We start from the raw sequence: 16,198 nt of genomic DNA on the forward strand, positions 1-16,198 counted from the left end.
CAGATCAGCTTACAGGGTAGAGACATTTTAGAGCACAATGCAAGATCACTTTCTTTGTGCTCCCTAGTAGAAACAGTCTTTAGAATTCACTGACATTTAATCATCTGCCTCATATCACTCCTTTTCAGAGTAGCTATTTTGGTGCTATGTGGGGGTTGTCACAGAAATGGTTGCCTAATTCTGATCTAAATTTTGTGATGTGCACCCAGATCTTCTACTGAGAAGCATTTTACATCCAAATGCAATAATAAAGGAATTAAAAGCAATTCTGTTTCATGAAAGAGCAGTGACACACTTACCAGATATTCCTGCTCTTGCAAAAAGAAACATAGCACAATTTTCTCAAAGCCTATGGAAAAATAATTGTACACCACTACACAAGTTCCCATTGCCTGCCCTATCTCTTTAATTTCAGTAGTTATGGGTGAATGGATTTTCAGTAACATCCAAGAGATCAGGACTTGTTCCATGTAAATGATGAGGATCGGTATTTTCAAATCGCTGCTGGCCTCATAAAATGGCTGAAATTCAGAACTATTTTGATGCTTAGCAGTCAGAAAAGTACCAGTGAAACAGCCAAGAATCTTGCTGTTTCATGCAGCAAGGACCACAGATTTAAATGTGATTTTCCCCTTTTTCTTGCAGAGGAGCAAGAAGGAAGGGGGTGTGGAAAGGGGCTGCTCACTTTATTTTCCCTGAAATACACTGTGGCTGTAGATTTGAATCAATCCAATGAGTGCCTTTTGAGTGGTTTTAATATTTTATGAAAGTCCTGTTATAAAGGCTTCTTGTGTTTCTCTGCTGAGGTTAGCATCACAATATGCCAATACCAGTTTTTTGTCCCCTGGATGATTCTTTTGAAGTTACATTAGTACATGTCTATACTAGGCTCAGAAATAAAAGTTTTGTCTGAATAAAAACTAAAACCTAAAATCTCAGCTTTTTAAAAGGGAGAGAAAAGAAGACATAAAGAGAAATAAAGTTTTCTACAGAGTTCTTCCAAGTCCAGTGTGTTTTGAAGGGTAGTCCATGATTGCAGCTAACTTAAACAACTTGCTGAATGGCAACAAATTCTGCTTCGCCTGCTCTAGTCCTCAAGAAATACTCCCCTTCACCTCCAAAGCCTGCTGTTCTGCTCTCTCATCCTCACTGTAGGCTTTCAAACCATGCATGTGCACCACCCCGCTGCTATAACCTTCTTGCTCACCCCATCCTGCAGTCTCCCGAGCCTTCTCTTTTTGAGGATGCTCAGCAGCCCTAAGGGAAGAAACAACCTCATTTTCCTCCAAGAGGTACCTCTTCTTAAAAAAAAGCACTGCACACACTTGGGAGAAATAAATCAGACACCCATGAAATTCCAAGCTAAGTCTGCCCCAGCCTGTTTAAGACCGCCTGAAGAAACACATCTATGAGAGAGATGTATGACATATGGTTAAACCTGCCAAAGGATTAAATTGGTATAGTATAGTCTGAAAACATGTCAAAAGATTGGGTTTTCTTAAACATAGAAAATTTAAAATATATATTTTGTTGTATCAGACCATCCACTTGAATAATTGTTCTGGTTATCCGTCAGGCCAGCTCACCAATCCTGGCTGTCCTCCAGGGCCCATTTTTCTTATGCCTCTGCCAGATGAATGGCCAAATTGTCAAAAAGCCATTGTAGTATGAAGATGAATTAGAATCACACAGCAGAGGTCATGACTACCCACATCAGCTTCCTGCTTAAGATGTTTGCCACCTCTTTGCAAGGAAAATAACTCTACTTACCTGAAAGTCACCTTACAACTGCATTCTCTCCAGGTCTTTATGAAGCCAGTGGACACTGACTGCAAGCATTTCCTGAGGGCAGTTCTGTCCATCTAAGGTCTGACTGGTTGTTTGCATTGAGTTTGTTGTGGTTTTTTGGTTTTTTGATGTTTTGGTGTTTGGTTTGGTTTGGTTTGGTTTGGTTTGGTTTGGTTTGGTTTGGTTTGGTTTGGTTTGGTTTGGTTTGGGGAGGGGGGACGGTAAAGGCCAGGTCTCAATCTCTGTAAGAATAGTTGTGCTCCTAAGTTGGGCGTCTCAGGTAGTGTCTATGCTGAGGTAAGTTTGCAGCATTCATCACTTTGCCAATCAGAGTCAGCTGAAGAGTAAAAGGAGAGGAACAGAGGACTATCATCTTGCAAACTGTGTTAAAAGAAGTGCTGTTATACCAAACACAGGCCCTTCCATGGCTCACTCCCCACTCGGCGGCTGGTACGCACCATCATACGCAGTTTTACCTTCATCCCTCCGTAAGTTTGAGGCAGTCTATCCTGCCAAAAGAGATTCCCAATTTCTTGGCACTTACTCAATATTGCACTCTTGTCTGGCTTCTGGCTTGCTGTTACACTTTTGTAAGCATTGCATCCATTTGGGTCTAGTCCTTTACAGACTAATACATTTTTCTTCACCTTTTCATTTTTTTCTTTTTAACGTTAAAATATTGGCAACCTTCTTTGCAAAGGAGATAAAGTATACAGTAGTAAGACTGCAGTCATTGAAAGACTAGACACATCTGGGCAAACTGGAATGATTTGCCACTGAATTAAAATCAAAGTGTCTTGCCTGATTTAAATGGAGACACTGTTTTAAATGGAAAGTTAAATACAGACAAAAGATGAAAGAGCTTCTAAGGACCTCTGGGAAGTTTATTAAGGTTATTAATTCCATTGTAACTTACGAAGCACAGAAGGAGTGTATGATCAAAAGACTGCAGAGATTGCTAAGATCTCTGACCTGCAAAGTTTACGATCCAATGATCTAATTCAGGTAAAATATCCAGGAAAATCGGATAAGAAATGTGTGTGAATGAAAACTTAAAATAAAGGAAACACGGCACAAAGCATTAACTCAGATTCTTTGTGTCTATGCACTGCAGTGTCCAGATCTTACCAGCTCAAGCATTCAGAAATGATGGATCAGAGCCCAAAACATAGTGAAACAGAATTTAAAGCAAGATTTTAAGAAATTGCACATTCTAATTTGTTTCCCTTCTGTTCTCTAAGCTTTTAGTTAGCTCTCAGTTAAAGCTTTCAAGATTTCATCTTCAAACTTGAGAGCTGGAAACTCACATTTAGTGGTATCAGAGCTTTTAGGCAATCACATTTATCAAGAAATTAAGGTTGTAAGGAAAAAACCCCACAAAATATTGTGAGATTAAAAATAAACAAGTGACCTGGCAACCTTGGATACAGTAATATGGGAAACTTTATAGTTTAACCAACTTTACAAATATAGGATAATTTTCAGAACACTTTCAGGATAAAGAACTATTGCTCTTACTTCCTTTCAGTATTTAGGAAACGAAAGTGGGTTAATGTTCTAATATCTACCAGCCAGTCTTCTAAAGTAATAAATGCAAAATTTAAAGAAGTAAATAACATATTGCCTAAATCTCCATTATGAACTCAAGTACATCCACCTTATGATCTAGTACAAATATCTGTTGCACTCATCTCTCTCTTCTTACTACAGTAAATTAGCTTCTTGGACAATGGTCGTTTCATTATTTCATAGTGTTATTACTAAATGTTGGTTAAAACACTGTCTATTCAATACTACTACACAAACTAATATTTTGACAGTGATACAAATGAGAAAGTTCCTCCATAGAAACAGTGGCAGAATCTTAATAGGGACTAATCTCAAGCAGCTGCTAGAAATTTCATCACCACAGTACATTGATCTTATCGGGGACGGGGGGACAGACACCACATGGGGGGACCTGTGGAGGAGCATACGGGGAAGTGAAGACTTTTGTAATAGCACTGCTAATACCTCTGCTTTAACAGCAGAGGAACTGAGGGAGCCTGGGAGATCAGCAATTGGCGTGCTGGACTAAACTCCCGATCTAGCATCCTTTCTCTGGCAGTTCCAATGTTACATTTCAAAGGAACCACATAATAGCAAATGGCAGATAGTCTGCGCACATGCACAAAAACACGCATGCAAGTCTTATCCCTGTACCTAACAAAGATGGACTTAAACCCTAGAGCACAAGGCTGAATATCCATTGCAAATCATGTATTGCATTTAATTCTGTATAATCTTGATTCTCTTGCAATTGAAATGGTCGTGTCACCAGTGTTTGTTCAATAAATTATTTTTTGTCAAACATAACACTTTTAATTTCATCTAGGGTCAGACTTTACAGAAGAGTGCACAGTACAAAGTTGAAGTCACACTCTTCGCAAGTCTATCTACAGAAAGTAGTGGATGGCCATACTTCCCTAGGGGAGGCTTCTGAGTTGTACACAAGAGTGTTAGCTTTGAGACATTTATATTGGTCTAACCTGACAGAGGTAACAAAAGCAGGAGTAACTTTAATGTTACATTCACGCCATGTTCATTCCACATATTCAGGTTCATCCCACTCTGCACTTTCCACTTGAGACATCAGCTACAAACCTCTGCTATCCTCTGCTACCCACTGATCTTCAGCAATTTTTGTTTGACTGCTTGATAATGAAATTCATAAGGTAGAGGAACAGATACAAAATCCATTATTAGCAGCCTGCCAGTATCTTTTCTCTATCTTTTGCAATAAATATGGTACCAAAATTCTCACTAAAATCCCAATTTTGGCCCACTCAGCACAGTACGAAAAATGAAAGTCTTAATACCATTCAGATGAGAAATCAAGTTAAGAGTCATTAGCCCAATGATGCCAATGCAGCTCAAAACACTGATGAAAAAAGAGTCATAACCAAGCTGAGTTCCACAGTGTCTTGCTTAAAAGAGTCATTGGAGCAGAAGAACAACTGATCATACTTTTCGTTTGGATCTACTCCCACAAAGTGGAAAAGAGAATGACTGGTAATTGCTAACAAGTACTGAAGACAGAAGTAAGCTATGAAGATCACCCACAATATAGGTAAATATAGTCAATATAGACAATATAGCCCAAAGACACAAACTAGTGACTTGTTTATTTATGCAGCATTTTAGATAAATTTAGAGAGCAATGTGGAGAAGTAACTATAACATTTTTAGAGAATTTTAAAATTTATACTATAATGCTGCTCTCTATGGCATGGTTGCCTAGTTACAAAGCAGAGTCCTTGGGATGACAGGGAAAATAGTATTTATACAAGTTCAAAGCCCACCAAAATATCAACAATGTCTTGTCTCTAGATCAGAGAAATGCAGACATATAGTCTGATAGCTCACAATTTTTCTAGAGCTAGACACAAACATTTACACTATTTCACACCCTATTTGAGATACAGCATCTCTTTCTAGTTCTGGAGTTATTCATATCAAATCATAAGCAATCATTATGCAGGGTTTGGAATCTGTTGGTCAGAAATTTTAGTCCACTGAGGTAGACAGAAATTCAGCAGTTCAAGAAAGCAATAAGAAACAGGGGGTTTAATATTTGTTTTATTAATCATGGTAAACTTTGGGGTGCTGAGGGTGTTGCCGTGTAAGCCTTATCTCAACACAATGGGAAGGGTCAAGGTAGGCCAGAAGTTTTCTAAAAGGAGAAAATTTATGCTATCATTCTATAATTTAATTTGGACTTCAGCAATGTATTCTGCAGGTTTTAAGAGTTTGTATGCAGTCTAAATTAATTGCATGTCTGATGTATACAAGGTTCACCAACAGGAACATATGCTGCCTTGGTCCTATGCAGACATCCTTGGCATCTATATGTAAACTTTCCGATTTAGAATTTAACTTTAAAACACACTTCATTATGCAATAAGAACAGTAAAAACATTCAGGAAAATGAGATTGCACTCCTTTTATCACCCTGATTACTGAATTGTTCTACACCTAGCAACAATAAAAATAAGTCTTAAGGTGAAGAATCCGAGTCAGTCTGCCTCCTAATATACCCAGACTGGATTTCAAACATCACAGGCAATCTTCTGGAGCTTATTTGTTCCTGAAGCAGTGAACTCGTAATTGCATGCCAATTTAAGGATAGAAATAGCTGTTATTAAAGCTATATGCTGCTACAACAGCAACAAAGAAGTCCAGATTTCTATATTAGTTGATTAGTTTCTCCATTCACTCCTGTGTCATGATTTATATATTGATGCTAGGATAGTTTACATGAAAGATGTTTTATTTTGACACTGTAATGAGAGCTCTGTAGACTCTGACTGTTTTTTCCATGGCTGGCAGTTTTCACACCATCACATTGTAAATAAAATACACATTTATTGAACAATGCACAGTTTCAGTAGTTGGCTTTGATAGTCAATTGTCTTAGTAAGAACACCAAAATTTCCAAACTTCCATTAAAACTAGCTTTCCATAAAGTTTCTACTTTGTTTATCTGTGGTTTTTTAAAGTATGGGATAGTTTGTAAGAAAAGCAATTAGAGCCATGGGGATTTATTTTTCTCTCTGTAACTATAAGAACATGATTAGACAGATGTTCCATTGTAGATTTGTTTTAGACCAATATGATTTAATACCACTGAAAATATAATACCCTTTAGAATGAAGTTTAGTATTGTAGCATTGAGAGAATGCTATATTATATATCGAGAGAACTATATTATAGTAAACCAAAAAGCTTTCTCAAATTAACAAAAATAATATTAAAAGTGAAATTCTAAATTCACCAGATAAAGACAGACATCAAAGGAGAGTAATATTGCAAGAAAATACTTTGTGAATACTTTCTACCTATTATCCCTCTTCATAATTGCTGTCAAATATTTTAAATAAATGCAACCTAAAAGAGCACTGTAATAAGATTGCTGTACCAGGGATAAGAGTGTACCCACTATCTGTTTTATTTTATTACAAAACTGTGGGGTTTTGTTCTAGGGTTTGGATTAATTTTAGTGTAGAGACAGCAAAGTAGCTACTCCAGCAATTCCACTTAGTTCCTTCATTGGTTTATCCTTTGGTAAATTCTGGCATTAGTTTTTATCAGATGTTAATCTCTATAGGCTTAATAATCTAATAATAGTGTGGGATAAATCACAGTGGATGAAAGGTGTGATGCTTTATGTGAATTTGCTGCTGAAAAAAACGGTAAGAGCATTCAGTGTATTAGATGTATACTACGGAGATCAGTTTCTTAGTTTAAGGAACTACATCTCTATGGCTGTGAGATTAATTTATTACTAGTTCTGGCCACAGTAAATTAGAGAATAAGGAATACAGAGGTTGTAATCGCAATTGTAGCATGGTGAATGTTGCTGCTGATAACAATTTTGAAATCTGGAATTTCTTAAATCTGTTTTGGAGGATATGTTTCTGTGATCCCCTAACATTTTCTGATTCTGCTGGACCTTAAAAAATATACTGTGAATGTAGATAACAAAGCTAGCTTATTCATTTGGCATACTCAAATAACGAATAAGACTGGTTCTTCTTGATTGTCTCCTCAAAGTCAGTTGAGGCCTTGAGAGTCCCAGAGCTCTTTCCAAAAGCTTTGTAGTGTTCCTTTTGCAAAGTTCCACCTTTCATTATTGTTATTTTGATGACATGTTTTGAATTATAATTTCTGTTTCTTTTCCAGCAACTTCGAAAAAATATTAGAACATACCTTTCTGTCTTTGTGATGTATTTATCACTGCTTCTTCTGTAATATCACTGAACTGTAATATCACCTTCATACATCAGGGTGTGTGTATATATATGTAGATGTCTGTAGGTGTATATACATTTATATGAAACAGAAGTGGTTATCTCTTCACCAAACATATAAAAATCCTCTTTTTAAAGCTTTATAGTCAAAGAAAGTGTTCTATACCATCTTTTCATACTGAAGCCCATAAATTTTCCTTGCAGGTCAAGGAAGTGCTAAAGTATATGCATTTTTTATTGAATGTATTTGCTATTTTCCACTCTGCCTAGTCAGAAACTTTGTGAAATAGAGATATGTCTTTTATGTTTTGAGTGCCAGATTCTCTATAGTTACCTGGCCCCAGGCATCAGTTTGGTAGTAAGCATTAAGATCTTTATTAAAAAAAAAAACAACACACAAACAACTTGGGAAAAAAATGAGCACTTTGAGAATGCAGACACAGTAATGCAAATTTTTAAAACTTTTTTCGATGTATTTGCCATTTTTCTATCACCTCTGCACTCCCCCCACTTTTGATTTGTGTTTGTGCAGAACCAATTTATTCACCACCTGGCTTATGGACACCTTCCAGTCAAATTTTCATGCCAAGATTTAGAATACACACACCACTGGCTGCAATGATGTATGATCTACTCTTGCTCATTTAAAGATTCCTCTGTCTTTCTACAACATTCAATACATTCACCACGCTGAGTAGTTATTTTAGCTTGAGAAAGTTAATGCTTAAGCACTGAGCTGGAAAACATCCACTGTACAAAACGCAAACAGAGGACTGATGGCCTGCTCTGTCTTACTTGCCACAGGGATGAAGACCCTCCAGGTTCTACATCAATCACTCTTTCTTTTCAATATCCATATAAAGGGACCAGGGAAAATTATGAGACATCATGTAAAATACCAACAACATGGATCACTTTCTGTCCCAATGGATGATAAGTCTCTTATTCTGTAAAAGTTACCCTCTGTCAGATAGGTCCCAAGTCAGAAAGAAACCTGCTTAGATCCATGGGTAATGTCACATTAAATGCAAAGGCCACATTGTTTTTTCTACTCACTCCATCTAAAATTCCTTCCTCTTACCAGGCTTTAGGAAACTGAGACTGTTGATATTTGACAAGTTGTCCTTTAACAGTCATTGAAGTCTCTTTTAGCGTCACCCTGAACTGCATCTGTCTTCCTAAAACTTGTCTGACTTGGCTTTTAGGCTTTCCTCTTTGTCCTCTCTCATCCTTTATTCAAATAGCAGAAAGAGTGAATGCTTCACCAACTCAGAAGGGCTGTGAACAGCTGTTGACTGAAATGAACCCAAAATTTAAAGTGAGAGAGTCACAGCATCACAGAATCATTGAGGCTGGAAGGCACTTCTGAAAACCGTCTAGTCCAACCCTGCTGTTGAAAGCAAGGTTAACAAAAGCAGGTTGCTGTCTCCATTTGCGTCTTTTAATATCTCCAAGGATGGAGATTCCACATCTGTCTGGGCAGCCTGTTCCAATGTTTGAGCAGCCTCACAGTTAAAATGTGTTTCCCTATGTTTAAACAGTTTCCTGTATTTCAGTTTGTGCCCAAAGAGACGAAGACATTGACTGCCTTGGCTATTTCCACCCACTTTATCACCATGTCCCTGACCACATTTAAGAGGGGGCCATATTTTCCCTAGTTTTCTTTTTCTTGCCGATGTACTTGTAAAAGTACTTGTTGCTCTTTACATCGCCTGCCAAATTCAACTCCAAGTGGGCTTTGACTTTCCTAACCTCACCCCTACATGGTTTGTATTCCTCCTGGTCACTTGACCCTGCTTCCCCCTCCTGTGCGTTTCCTTTTTATGTCCGAGTTGAGTCAGGATTACCTCATTTACCCATTTACCCTCCTACTGCCTTTGCTTGATTTCCTGCTCATTAGTATAGACCATTCTTGAGGATGAGGAAGGTGATCCTTGAGAATCAAGCAGCAATCCTTGACCTCTGTTCTCTCCAGGGGCATATTGCATGGCATTCTTCCAAGCAGATTTCTGAAAAAGACCAACACTGGCTCTACTGAAGTCTAGGTTTGTAATCCTGGTTTTTGCCTAGTTCCCTCATATCAGGCTCCTGAACTCTGGTCATCATAGTCACTGCAGCCAAGGTTGCTCCCAGCCTTATCATCCCCAGCTAGACCTTCCTTGTTTGTAAGCATGACATGAGCAAAGCACCCCCCATCATTGGCTTCTCAATCAGCTATCGTCAATGTACAGCAGGAGACATAGCCATGGTTCAAGTCCCTCATGAAGACCAGGGCCAGTGAGTGTGAGGCTTTTTCCTGTTGTCTAAAGAAGACCTCATCCACTTCTTCCTGATCAGGCAGTCAGTAGCAGACACTCCCAACATCACCCATGTTGGTTTGCCCCCTAATCCCGATCCACAGGCTCTCAGCTCTCTCATCACCTGTCCCACAACAGAGCTCCATGCATCTGTGCTGCTCTCTCACAAACAGCATAATTCACCCTTCTCACCATCATTTCCGAAGAGCCTGTATCCATTCATTGCAACGCTCCAGTTGTGTGAACAATCCCACCATGTCTCTGTGATCCCAATGAGATCATAGGCCTGCAACTGCATGCACACCTTTAATTCTTCCTATTTTTTCCCCATGCTGCAGGCGTCACTGTACAGGCACTCTAGGGAGGCACCCAGCCATGCTTATTTCCCAGAAGGGGTATGAGAGCTTCCCACATGGTGCTGTGGGGGACATAATAAAGATGGGAAGAGAGGAATATTAAGAACATGTCGTATCGCAGCTCCTTTTTTGCTGCCAGGGGACTCCACTTGCAAAACTAAGTAAATAATGTTGTGACCTGGGAGTTTTTCTGTATGATTCCCAAATTCTGACACAAGCTGATAAAAATGTTCTTTTCTCTCTGAGTAGCAGGAAGCCTAAATTGCTACTCATTGATAACAAATGTGGTTACAGTGGTCTGAGACTTCATGATCTTTAGGTTGGTTCATCGTAAGTCAGGTTTCTTGGGGATAAAGCACTAATTTGAAAAAGAGCTCACTGCTAATTAAAAATGCAGAAGCCATTTTTGGGAGACAACTGGAAGTACCTGTTCTCCTGTTGAGTCCTGGATGATTCCCCTTATAATACCAAATTAATTCCAAAATAGTTTTCCTCGTGTTATACTCTATATACTGACCACCAGCATGAGCCACAGCATATTTCATTAAAGGAGCAAGAATTCCCTCAGTATTTCCATGCTCTACTGCAATGATTCAATTGTTAAGTGCAAGAGTTAAACTTCTGAACACTCTACATCCTAAAACCATTGTATTCCTTGCTTGCTCATCTTAAAGTAAGGGCATCCCTTCAGTCAAACAGTTCAAAAGTTTCACCTACTAATATTACCTGGAAGATATTTTCCTCCTTTTAGCTTTAATCTTGCATACACCTGTCAAAAGGCAGCAAGGACCGAGATAAGGAAATGTTTCAACAGCATCATACGCAAACATGGGAATTACAGTGCATAAGCAGGATCCTGCTGTCAAAGTAATTCTGTTCTGGGAGACATTTAGGGTGGTAGCACCTGCTCTAGGTCTAGTGTGAGAGGCAGACAGAGGAAGCCATCAAGAAAACACAATAGAGTGAATGCATATGGCAAACAAATATCAACTCAACGTACTTCTCATCTGTACAAGTTTATGTTATTCAGCAAAAGTAGAAATAAGCTTGGGTTTAGAACAGGCTTATGGAATTCATGCAGAGTTTTAATGCCCAAACCTATTGATACTTTCTTGTTCAACTTAGCTATGTTGATGCTTCAGCAGGATGCTATTTTTAGGTGAATTGTTATTTACCATTAATTTTGATATCTCTACATGTATCATGTGGAACACTGCTTTAGAATGCTTGCAGTTCCAAACTTCGAGAAAGTCAACATTTTAAAAGTTATTTGAGAAAGGATAAAATTTGTATATAGAAGTAGATTTAAAAGTGAAATAAAACAACTCTTCCTTTTCTTCTTTTTTCTCTCTTGAGCAAGACATGAAACTTGAGCAGTACTTAGCAATACCATATCACCATAATAAATACATGTATTTTTTAAGTATCTAAGCAGGGTATTGTTGGATGATGCACAATCAAAGCTACTACTAAATCATTGTTCCAATGTCTGAGCAATTAACTTTCCAAAAGGACACAGAAATGGAAACAAAACTCTGTAATCACTGGGGAGTCATTCCTCAGTGATTGCTTTCATTTTCATTTAAAAATGTGATAAATGAACCAGCACTACTCCTTTCACTGGAAGATGATTTCAGATTATCTGAAAACAGCTGCATGGTTTTTTTAAGACTAGAGATTCTTAATAGTATTCAGACACACTGGGTAAATCTCAGCCCCTGCAACTTGAGCCTGACAAACCTTACATGTCAAGTTCAAGCCAGTTCATCAAGGTTCTGCGTGTATTCAGTAAATGAGGTAGGAGCAAGTGTCTTCTGCAGGTGCTTGCCTAGAGCACCCATCTTAGCAGGGATTAAATTGCACTCTGGAAGTCCCTATACCTGTTGACTACCGAGAATGTAAATTATTAGTTTACAAAGACTTAAATTACTAGAGACTTAGTTTATAGAGGCAACAAGTTAAAAGAGGTGAATTTGATTTGTAAATGACGTCTGTGTTAAAGTCTTGTTCTGTTTTAAGCAGACAATACTGCAGCGTTTGTCCTGTTTTATTACAGTGTGGCTTGAAGAGAAGAAGTCAGAACTGCCTGTGATAGTAGAAACACAAGTAAATCAATATATTGTGCAGAGAGTAAAACTACAGGGAAAAAACATGGAAAAAATCTTCTCATAGAAAGTGTCAATTAGCTGATTAATCAGAAAAGAGCAGATGTAGGCTTTCATGGGAAATTGTAGTAATAATAGTTCCTTGGAAAAAGGTGAACGTACTTTTGAATAATGGTTGACTAGAGAACTAGTGGGCAGACTGAGAGACAGCTCTAAATTTGAGTGTTTTAAGGACACTACCAAATAGTTGTGTAGTCCTCTTATTTCTTCCCCTCTCCCCTCCACCCGGAAAGTATTTGTTCAAACTGGGGGGTGGGGTGGGGGGAATAAACTCTGAATAAACCCATCTGCAGATTGTCCCTTAAACATTAATCACATATAAACAAATGACTAGCTATTTTAGCCTCCTTAGAAATAGTTAAACATGTGGTAAAGGAGGAATTATTATGCTGGCACTGCGGTACGTTTAGGATTAAAGTAATCTGTTTTATTTCTGGAAACAATGTGCCCCCTCTTCTTATTGTGGCTATGTTAGCAAGGGAAGTGAGCTGTTAAGCAAAGAGGCTACAGGGAGTCGGTGCCGTCCCCAGGAACAGCTTGGTGCATCCTGGTGTCGCACTCAGCTGGATAGAGATAAAGAGAAGGCAGGCTTGAAAGGGGAGCATTATGTAGTTAATCTCACGCTGGCTTTAAAACTAACATATCTGACAGAAAGTGTCACAACAAGGGAGTGATGCAGAGAAAAGGGTGAGGAGCATGAAACAAGTGAGGTATCGCCATTCGATGAGCAATTTGAACTGACACATGCAATTGTTTGGGGTGGACAGTATCTGACTTTCTGCATACTGTACAGTAGGCATGTGTTTTCAGCAAGGAGCAGAGTATAGTTCCTGGTATGAATAATGGGAAATGTCTCCCACATTCCTTGCTCATTTCACTGGTAGCTGATAGCTTTGCATCACTGTAAATTCTGTAAGTGCTGTTTTTACTACTGCCATTCTCAGTATTTTAGCCCTTGTGGGATAATTGGGTTTTTCTTCATGGCATCTTTACCATCAATGACAGATTAATGTCAAGAAGCTGAAATTTCATTTTAGTTTGGATAAGCATCCTAATATTTAGATGATTCTTTTAATCATACATGAACTGGAAATCTCTGAACCTGAGCTGAATATGTGACAAGTGCAGTATTTTTCATGAGTTTTCAGACCCTTTTGTGTCGAGTTACACCTAAAATTACAGAGAAATCAGTGCCCCTGTAGTATTCTGGCATCTCCAATGGGGGAAAAGGGAAAGGCTTGAAAGCTCAGGCTAGTTTGAATAAGAATAAATTCGATCTTACTATATGCAGCATTATAAAATTAGCAGAGCTGTATTGTATTTTTCTAACTAAAAAAAAAACCCCACAACTGTGAGATTTTATGTCATAATAGGAAAAAAAAAAAGAGAGAGTATATGTTGTCTAAAAGTAGCTTGATGGGTGAAAATAATCTTGCCTAATTACAGACTTCTAAAAGTTAGATATCTAAGTCTATTCTCCCTTTATAGTTAATAGAATCATCTTCAGAAGACTGTTTACTGACCTGTCTTAGATGCCTATCTTACGATAAAATGAATGGTTCTCTGGAGATCTCTGTTTCTGTCTATTGAAAGGAACTGAAGGTAACAACATTTTCAAAACACTGAAGCTGTGAAATAGAATTTCAAAAATCTTTTAATCAGACTGTGTAGAAAAGAAGTAGAGTGATTCCTGGTGTTTACAGTGATCAAGGGAAGGAGCTCTGGAAAGTCATGATCTACTTCATTTAGTTCTTGCATTGTTTACTTCTTTTATGAGTTTGTTATTGGTAAGACTGAGAAGCATGCAGGTAAGAATTTGTTCCCCATGAGCTTCAAAACAACTTAGAAAAGAATTATTTGTGTTCCAATCCAAACTTTCATTCTTTTTCTTTTATTTTATCACATTACTTCTGGATCTTCTAGCAAGTCTGTGAATTCAGTGGTGATGTCCAGATGAGAAAGTGCAGATAGATCATTATGAAAGATCCTTTTTTTTTTTAATACCTTTGACCATTTCAGAATCACTTTGCTGACCACTTGACTTCCAATATTTTTTTGTAATATCTTAAATAGTTGTATAGCTTTGAAGAGCTGCTCTTTCAAATATTTTTTTCCAGTAGTGCAGCCAGTCCACAATGCTTTCCTGTCTTCTCCCTAACGTATACTGACCTGGAGCTCTGAATTGGTGAGATATATATATATATATTCCTGAACCAGTGACAACTTTATTGTGTTATCCAAAATCCAGCAGGGCCACAAAATGGGAGCTGTATTGTTCTGGGAACTGCCAAACCCCTGTTTTTCAATTGGATACACAGTGCTGGTTGTAATACAATTGGTGAGACTGTAACCATCTTACAGCTACTAAAAGACTGCTTTAGGTAATTTGGAGACCTCAGAGCATTTACCATCCACAGCTTTTACTTTCCATGCTGTAACTGTAAAGCTGGACATACACTATTCAGTTATCCAATTGGCAGCCAGGAGATGAGAAAATACTTCATTTCTGTGACTGTAGACACTGTGAGTAGTTATTTACACCAATGCCAACTGTGCATGCTGTTCTACCACTTGATCTGTAAGGTTTTAAGTCCAGTCTGCAGGGGATAGGAACTTCAGCATGCTCAAAGGATAGTTAACCTCACATATTCTAAAAAATCTCTGAAACAAGCTAACAGTTATAGTTAAAACTGTAAGAAGTAGTCAATCCTGAAGTGGTTGAGTGGAACAGTAAACAGGTTTTATGTACAAAAGTTTAGGATAATCCACAAAATGTCTGTGTGACTCTTCTCAAATAATGAGGTTACCATTTTCCCCATTAAATGCTAACCGCATGCTCCCATTGCAGGATTCTCTAGTGAGCCTGAAAGCTGAAGAGCACACTGTCACACTGGGCATGGAGAGGGCGAAAGCCATGCATGAGGCAGAGCTCCCACTCGCCAGCCCTGTCCACAAAACCAGACCATCACACTCACTGGAGCCTATGGAGGGAACACTGGCTGCCAAGTGTGGGAGTAAACCCCGGTGGCATTTGTCCAGGACACAGGATTTATCACACTATGTCTTCCAAGGGCTTTAAGGGGTTTTTAATGACCACATGTGGGCAGAAATGCAGTTTTATGTTGTGTCCAAAAGCTGACATTATATTCCTAGCTTAGTTCTGGGGCTTTACAAGCTGTCATGGTCTTGGCTCAGAGGAGAGGGGTGGCACATCTTTGATCACTGCTGAACTCTGCAGCACCTGGGAGCTGCTGGAAGCTTGCCATCTCCCTGCCAATAAGACCTGGCTCAGCTAGTTTTTTGACCTTTGACAAGATCTCAACCTGGTGCAATGTTGCTGCAAATGTTGGTAATGTAACACCCTGATCAGAAACATAAGGAAATTTTCTTTTTATTTTTTATTGGTCTTTATTGAGCAAGCTATTCAGTTGATGAGATTGACAAAAAGGTGCAAAGGACACATACCACATCGTGCATGGATGTCTGGTCATATGAATTTTATTTTGAAGAGCAGACAGAATGCTTGGACAAGTCATCCTTTGTTGCTTTAAGTATGTGAAAGTGTCCCTGTGCTGACCTCCTGTATTTTTATTAAGGTCGGTTGCTCTTCTGTTGCAATTCATGTTATGTATTTGTCTTCTTTTTTTCTTGTAAATATGTGAAGTTCACATAATGAGAAATTAGCACTTTTTTTAACCTTTTTTAACACAATCTGCCCAGTCTGATTAGGCCATGCCATGTAATAATTGAACAAACTTCTTTAAATTACTCAGTTAAACAATAGAACCAAAGAGAAAGAGAAC

The sequence above is a fragment of the Falco cherrug genome, chromosome 2, assembly GCF_023634085.1.
Source record: "Falco cherrug isolate bFalChe1 chromosome 2, bFalChe1.pri, whole genome shotgun sequence".
NCBI lineage: Eukaryota > Metazoa > Chordata > Aves > Falconiformes > Falconidae > Falco > Falco cherrug.